An 8,706-nucleotide genomic window follows, 5' to 3' on the forward strand; every position below is an offset into this window, starting at 1 on the left:
CCTTCTGGCTCCTTATGACTGGAGGGCTCTGCTCACCGTCCCCGCTGCCACTCTAGCTACAGACCAGGGGTTGGCCCCTCCGCAAATTCTGTGCCAGGCACAGTGCATTTAGAAGCAAGCAAAAGGAACACAGCCCTTGCCCTCCTTGAGTTGGCCGTCTTGGGGACAGATAATCAGACTAATAAATCTAGAAATCTTGCCTCAAAGGAAAAGCATAGTGGGAGAGATGTGTTCTAGATGTGCACTGGAGGCTGCTAGAGAAAGTCTCTTTGAGGAGGTTTGTGTGTGTGTGTGTGTTGGAGTCTCACTCTGTCGCCCCGGCTGGAGTGCAGTGACATGCTCACAGTCACCGCAGCCTCGACCTGCTGGGCTCCGGCGATCCTTCCACCTCAGCCTTCCAAGTAGCTGGAACTACAGGCGTGCGCTACCACGCCCGGCTAATTTTTGATTTATTGTAGAGACGAGGTCTCGCCAAGTTGCCCGGGCTGGTCTTGAACCCACAGGCTCAGGCAAGCCACTCACCTCAGCCTCCCAAAGCACGGGATTACAGGCTGAGCTACTGAGCCCGGCCAAGGAAGTGGTTTTAAACTGAGTCTTCCCCAGGGCAGAGAGGCCTTGCCAGACAGGGGGCAGGAGTGTGCAGTGGGCAGAGGGAAGGGAGAGGGCCTGAGTCTTGAGGCACAGGGGACCGAGAGTGGAAGAAGGACCCAAAGTTGCAGAACCTGCTAAACCCAGGGCAGTCCCTTTCCCCAGTAGCACCCTCTCCTGCCTCTCTCTCTCTCTCCTTCCTTTTCTCCCTCCGGCCCCGCCCTCCTGCCTTAACTACAGCAAGAGCCAGGTATGTACCAGGAACTGTGCTCAGGCCTGTACATGCTCTCAGCCCCCAACAGCCGTGGGAGACAAGTGCAACCATACCCATTTCACAGGCCAAGTAACTGAGGCTCAGAGAGGTTAAGAGACCTGCCCAGGGCCACAGGCCAGCAGTGGTGAAACACATATTCAACCCCAGGCCTGGGGCTTTGTGCTGCCCCCTCTGCCCTGCAGGACGCCAGAGCTAGGTCTGTGCCCCACAGGGGCAGGGGGCTAATCTCTTTCCCCCCTTGCTCATCTTCTCCCTGCTAGGCTGGGGGGTTGTGGGAGTAGAAGAAGCCATGGCCGCAGGGCCAATCTGCCCCCTAGGGCCCTGCACCTCACTGGTAGTGGAAGGCCATGACAGTGCTGAACTGTGAGTGGTTGAATGGTTTCAGCCCAACCACTCAATGGGCATTGTTTTTGCTGCAGGCCTCAAGTGCATCTGCCAGATCTCTAAGAGAGTAAAAGTGTCACAATAAATCAGAAGGGCAGGCCATCACTAAGATCTGAGGACTCACTGACAACATAATTTCTGTGATTAACATGGAGCCCTGGTAAGTACAAGGCAGCCAGGTCCAATTGCAGCTCCAGTGGGCACCAAGAAGGAGCCGAGGGCAGGAACCTGGTTTTGCTGGGTGCCCACCTTTTCTAGTGTGGTCACCCAAGTCATTCCAGTAATCCACAGTGGCTTCTGGAGAGGCAAGGGTGAGGGATGCTTCCATTCTGTTGCTGAATGAACTCGGCTCCTGAAGTTTATCACATGGTCAAGGTCACACGGCCAGAACAAGCTGAGCTGGAGTTGGAACACAGGGCTCCCTGACCCCAAAGGCCACAGCTTTCCAGCCCACTGTGCTTCCAGCAGGCCCGACAGGGGCTAGGGAGAGAGGCCAGGGCCTCACACAGTGTCCTGGAAAGGCAGAGCCTGGCTGGTTCCTGGAAACTGAATCCAAGAAGCTTCCCCCATGAGAGACACTTGGGGCCTTCCCAGCCCTTTACTGGAAAGCTTTCTTGGATGTGTCTTTCTGGGCTGGGCGCAGTTGTTCACACCTGTAATCCCAGCACATTGGGAGGCCAAGGCGAGAGGATTGCCTGAGCCCAGGGATTTGAGACCAACCTGAGCAATTTGGCGAGACCGCATCTCTACAGTAAATCAAAAAATTAGCTGGGTGTGGTGGTACCTGCCTATAGTCCCAGTTTCTTGGAAGGCTGAGGCAGAAGGCTAACCTGATCCTAGCAGGTTGAGGCTGCGGCGGCTGTGATCATGCCACTACACTCCAGCTTGGGCGACAGAGTGAGACTCTGACTCAAAAAAAGAAGTGTCTTTCTGGGATTGTGGACAAGCATTTTGGGCAGTGTCTGAGCATCTCAGACACTATTCTGATATCCAGTGCTCAAGGCTTGTGACCTCCGAAGGATGAGGAGGGATGTGGAAAAGTGTGGGGTTAGGTCAAAAAGAAAACTCTCTGGAACTGTGCCAAGGGGATAAAACTGGTTCTTTTTTTTTTGAGTTGGAGTCTCATTCTGTCGCCCAGAATGGAGTGCAGTGGCACGCTCGCGGCCACCACAGCCTCGACCTGCTGGGCTCCGGTGATCCTTCCACCTCAGCCTTCCAAGTAGCCAGAACTACAGGCGTGTTAATTTTTTTATTTTATTGTAGAGACAAGGTCTTGTCAAGTTGCCCAGACTGGTCTCAAACCCACGTGTTTAGGCAATCAACTTTCCTCGGTCTCCCAAAGTGCTGGGATTACAGGCTGAGCATCCGAGCCCAGCCAAAACTGGTTCTTACATTTCTTTTTTTTTTTGAGTTGGAGTCTCACTCTGTCGCCCAGACTGGAGTGCAGTGGCCGCTCCTGGCCTCTGCAGCCTCGACCTGCTGGGCTCCGGCGATCCTTCCACCTCAGCCTTCCACGTAGCTGGAACTACAGGCACGCACTACCATGCCCAGCTAATTTTTTGATTTATTGTAGAGATGAGGTCTCGCTGCCCAGGCGGGTCTCGAACCACGGGCTCAGGCAATCCACTCACCTCAGCCTCCCAAAGGCGCGGGATTACAGGCTGAGTCACCAAGCCCGACTGATCATTTCTTAGTAGTATTTATCTGTGCTGATATACCACATTTTGTCTACCCATTTACCATAGACATTGAGATTGTTTCCAATTTTTGATTATTATGAATAATGCTACAAAGAACTTTCATGTGTAGATAGGTGAAATCTGTTTTTGTTTGTTTGTTTTTTGAGTTAGAGTCTCACTGTGTCGCCCAGGCTGGAGGGCAGTGGCACACTCACGGCCACTGCAGCCTCAACCTGCTGGACTCAGGCAATCCTTCTGTCTCAGCCTTCCAAGTAGCTGGAACTACCGGCATGCTCCACCATGCCCGGCTAGAAATCTGTTCTTTCTAATCCTCACAACAATCCTGTAAGGTGGATATTGTCACCCTCACTTTACAGTCGAGGACACTGAGGATCATAGAGAACAAGTAACTCACCTGGGGTGTACAACTGCCATATTTCATCAGACCTAAGAAGCACATTTTAAAATATTTTCGTTTCTGAAACCATGTGTCTTATAATCAATGGCTTGTCATAACTTATTTGGTATCATTTCCCCCTTTCTTTTTTTCTTATTTATTTATTTTTTTTTTTTGAGTTGGAGTCACACTCCGTTGCCCAGACTGGAGTGCAGTGGCCGCTCCCGGCCACCGCAGCCTCGACCTGCTGGGCACTGGCGATCCTTCTGCCTCAGTCTTCCAAGTAGCTGGAACTACAGGCGCGCTGTACTACGCCCGGCTAATTTTTGATTTATTGTAGAGATGAGGTCTTGCCAAGTTGCCCAGGCAGGTCTCAAACCCGCGGGCTCAGGCAATCCACTCACCTCAGCCTCCCAAAGTGCTGGGATTACAGGCTGAGCCACATAAAATAGTGGTATATTTTACAATCAAGGGCATCTTGAATTTGATGAGATATGGTATTAAGTGGCTGGCCTTAGAAGCCTGTCTTATGGTTCACTCTTGTGTTAGAGCTCTTGGTTGCAAGTGACAGAAACCCAACTCACTGATGAGAAAAGAATGCTTTTCTGCATACTGATAAAAAAGAGAAGAAATTCAACTCAAAGGGGTATTTACTGTCTCAGTAGTTGGGAAGGATCCTGGGAATAGGTCTTTGGATTGGAGGAAGAGCTGCAGGGACCCTGAAAGCAGAATGCAACACTGCTAGACTTTGGGAGGATCACTTGAAGCCAGGAGTTCAAATCCAGCCTGGGCAACATAGTGAGACACAGTCTCTACAAAAAAAATTTAAAAGTTAGCTGGGTGTGGTGCGTGCGCCTGTGCGCCTGAAGTCCCAGCTACTTGAGAGGCCAATGTGGAGGACGGCCTGAGCCCAGGAGGTTGAGGCTGCAGTGAACCACTGCACTTGTACCACTGCACTTTAGCTTGAGCAACAGAATAAGACTCCAACTCAAAAAAAAAAAAAAAAAAACCAAACAAAAAACACTGCTAGGTCTCTGTTCGTCTTTCATCTCTGCTCATCTTTGCCAATAGACCCTCTTTCTTCATGGGGCAACTGCAGCTTAATAGTCCTGGGAGTGAAATAAGCCAGAAAACCTCTCTTCCCACCTCTGAACATCAATCCTAGGGAAGAATTCTCATTGGTCCTGCTTGGATCACATGCCTATCTCTGTCCAATCACTGTGGCCTGGGGAATGGGTACTGTAATTGTCTAGGACTGGCTGACATGCCCTACCTTGTGGCCCGAAACTGTTACTAGAAGGAGGGTAGGAGTAAGTAAAGTGGACAGCCAGTATCATTGTGCCTTCAGGCTACAGTCACATGGGATCACTCATTGTTTCTGTAGACATTACTATCTAAGGGAGTCTTTCTTTCTCTTTCTCTCTCTCTCTCTCTCTCTTCTTTCTTCTTTCTTTCTTTCTTTTTTTGGAGTTGGAGTCTCACTCTGTCACCCAGACTGGAGTGCAGTGGCTGCTTCAGCCACCAGAGCCTCGACCTGCTGGGTCCGGCGATCCTTCTGCCTCAGCCTTCCAAGTAGCTGGAACTACAGGCGTGCGCTACCACACCCGGCTCATTTTGATTTATTGTAGAGATGAGGTCTCGCCAAGTTGCCCAGGTGGGTCTTGAACCCGCGGGCTCAGGCAATCCACTCACCTCAGCCTCCCAAAGGCACGGGATTACAGGCTGAGCCACCGAGCCCGGCTCTAAGGGAGTCTTTAGAAAGAAAATCTGAAGTTTACGGTTTGTGTATTCTGTTGTGAGGTAATATTCTAAAGAGGTTAATTATACCTCTAAAAACTATGTTGTTTGAAGAACTTAATAAAGCAATGAAATATGCATGTAATATACTAGATGTAATTATGTTTAAACTTCTCATCAAGTAAAGATTTGTTTGCAGACATTTCTCTAATAGAAACATGAAAAACCTTTTAGGAAACTAAACCTGTGAATTTGCCATGTTGAATTTAAGCCTTGAAGCATTGGTTTATATTTAACTCTGGCATTAAACTGTGTAATATCTCTTTTGCACCCCCTTGAAAGATCTGACACCTCCCTACCTCTATCATTTTCCTCAGTTTCCTTTTGTCTTAATTGTGTGTGTCCTCCCCCCCATCCCACCCTCTGTCCCCCCCGGTCTATCCAGATTCTACCTTCTATAGGAGTTCCATCTGAAAGCAGTTTCTCCCTCTTCTTGATTCCTACCTGTCCCTTGCTAGGACCAGTTATATGGCACTCATCAGAGAAGACCTTCCAGCAGGATCATTTCCTGAGCATTGCTTGGGTTTTTCCTTCTCTATGTTTTCATTTTCCTATTTTAGGGAACTCGTCAGACTTTTCTGTGCCTTTGCCTCAGGGAAGGTTAAGTCACAGGGCTTCAGACACTCACATCCAGTATTTTACAGGTAGAGATTAATTTGCTAGAACAGAAACCCCAAATGCAGTCATTCAAGCAAGATAGAAGTTTATTTCTCTCTCAAACCGGTCCTAGTAACTCATGCCTGTAATCCTAGCACTTTGGGAGGCTAAAGCAGGAGGATTGCTTGAACCTGGGAGTTAAGGATCAGATTGGGCAACATAACAAGACTGTCGTGTGTGTGTGTGTGTGTGTGTGTGTGTGTGTGTGTTTATTGCTGCTCAGCTCCAGGGGATTATTCAGGGACCCAAGTTTTTTTCTCTCCTGTTGTTCCTCCATCTCCAAGGGTAGTGTTTCATCTGCATGGTTGCAGCTGGGACAACATACCATTTGTCTTCTAGCCCATGAAAAGGAAAAAGAGAGTGTAGAAAAACACATGTCCAGTATTTTATGGCCAAGGCTTGGAAACAGCACACGTCACCTCCACTCACACTCCATGGTCTGAAATGACATCATATGGATGCATCTGACTGCAAGGAATGAAGAGAAATGTGATCTCTTGCTAGAAAACATGTGCTTAACTAAAACATGATTACTGGAGGAGAGAAGATATTCTAAGGTGTAACCACCACACCCAGCTAATTTGGTCTCTCTCTCTCTTTTTTTTTTTTCTTGAGTTGATGTCTCACTCTGTCGCCCAGGCTGGAGTGCAGTGGCACACTCACGGTCACTGCCACCTCAACCTGCTGGACTCAGACAATCCTTCCACCTCAGCCTTCCAAGTAGCTGGAACTACAAGCACATGCCTACAAGCCTGGCTAATTTTTTTTATTTTTATTTTTTTGTAGAGACAAGTTGCCCAGGCTGGTCTCAATCCCTGGGCTCAGGCAATCCTCAAGCCTCTGCCTCTCAAAGTGCTGGGATTACAGGTGTGAGCCATCGCGCCTGGCAAGATCAGTCTTATAATTCTGACTGTGTCACTTAATAACTGTGTGATCGGGGCCTGTCATTTCATTGCTCTGAGCTTCGGTTTCCATATTTCTAAAATAGGGAAAACAACACTTATTCCACAAGGTTGCTGTGATGATATGAGAATGAAAGCTTAGCATGGTGCTTGGCACACGGTAGAGAAGATATTCAAAAACATCTGTTCACTCTGAGTATGCAGCCAAATCTCCCCCTTTAAACTGTTTGTCAACTGTTTTCAATATTAAGTTCCAGAGTCCCTAGAAATCTTTTAGGCTAAACCATTGTTCTTTATTTCCCAAGGGTGGGCACTAATAGAAGTCTGCAGTGCTCCTACCCCTCCACCCAGTAGAGGGGAAAGAGAACTCGAGAGATCCCAAGCTGAACCCAGCTGAAATCCCCACAGGCAGAGAGGTGGTGACAAGGAGGTCTGGGGAAGGAGTATGTGCCCCCCTTTTCTCTGAATGCATCTTTCCTTGAGAATGCACTCCTCTCTTTGAATGCACCTTTTCCTTAAGAAAATAGCCCTCTGCTCCGCGGGCAGTTTAGTCTCCAACCCATGGGCTCAGGCAATCCCCTCACCTCGGCCTGCCACAATGCTGGGATTATAGGCTTGAGCCACCGCGCCCGGCCGGTATTTGTTCTTTTTCTTTGAGTTGGAGTCTCACTCACTCTATCACCCAGACTGGAGTGCAGTGGCCGCTCCCGGCCACCGCAGCCTCCACCTGCTGGGCTCCAGCGATCCTTCCGCCTCAGCCTTCCAAGTAGCCGGAACTACAGGCGCGCGCTATCACGCCCGGCCGATTTTTTGAATGACTGTAGAGATGAGGTCTCGCCAAATTGCCCAGGCGGGTCTCGAACCCGCGGGCTCGGGCAATCCACTCACCCCAACCTCCCAAAGCGCGGGATTACAGGCTGAGCCACCAAGCCCGGCTGCTATTTGTTCTTAAAGTCTCCTCCCCTAGACCTTCACGTAGGAGTCGGGGCTTGGGGGGTGGGGCGAGGCAGGAGGGGGAACCCTCGCCAGCCAACGGGAGAAGCACTTGAGAGAGACCGCTCCCACCCATATTGCTGAGGAGTTGGGAAGCCCTTGTTGAAGGTTCTTTAAATGCTCCTCCACCTTTGGTGCCCCCAGGGCTCGTCTTCCACCTTAGGGTTTAGGATTCTCTTCCACAGGGATCAGCTCCACAGGCCTTGCGGTGACCTCATAGTTGCCCGCTGCGACAGTTCCATCTGACTGGCTCCTAAGTAAAAACCTGTCCTGAAGCCTCACCGCCAGCCGATCTGACCTCTGAAAGTCCTGCGCCTCCTCCAGGATGCCTGGCCGACTGCTCCCGCCCCCCAAAGCCATGCTTCAGCACGATCTACGAGAACCCAACTCCTGGCCCCTTCCGAGTGTCCCCCGCCGAAGCGGGGTACCGGACCTGGTCGTCTTTCTCCCAGCTCCCGGCCGGGCGCCTGAACCAGGCTGAAGCTCCGGGTGATAACAAGGCTTAGCCCAGAGGGACTGGACCCTGGCGGGTCAGCTGCGAGCCACGGGCCGGGTTTCCTCCGCCGCAGTGACTTTCCCTTGGGGACCTGCGCGTCCTGGACTTTTCTCCGGCAGCCTCTTCCCCCTCCGTTCCGACCAGGTCTAGGCAGTTCAAAGACTGAAGCCCACTGTCGCGGAGCGGGAGGGACGGGGCTGCGGGGACAAGGGGGCGCAGCGGGACCGGGAAGAATCTACTCCGTGTTCACAGGCGAGTGGCTTCCCGGTTCGTAAATATTCCATCCCATCCAGCCCCTCGGGAGGCCGCTGAGCTCTAACCGGCTTTGTTTTTCGCAGGGCCACGCTTCACCCCCTCGGCTGCAGCTCGCAGGCTGCGGGCGGCCACGTGGCCAGGCTGGGCGCCGGAGGCTGCCCTCGCCTGGGGAAAGGGACTCCAGTCCCCGACGGCCGAGGCGGTCCCAGGCGAGCTGAGGCCCCAGGAGCAGGCCTCACCGCGGGCGGCCCCGGCAGGGAGGCCGGGGAAGCCCTGGGCCGGGG

Source organism: Carlito syrichta, unplaced genomic scaffold (genome assembly GCF_000164805.1).
Source record: "Carlito syrichta isolate Samal-C Ts95f unplaced genomic scaffold, Tarsius_syrichta-2.0.1 Scaffold153687, whole genome shotgun sequence".
Classification (NCBI taxonomy): domain Eukaryota; kingdom Metazoa; phylum Chordata; class Mammalia; order Primates; family Tarsiidae; genus Carlito; species Carlito syrichta.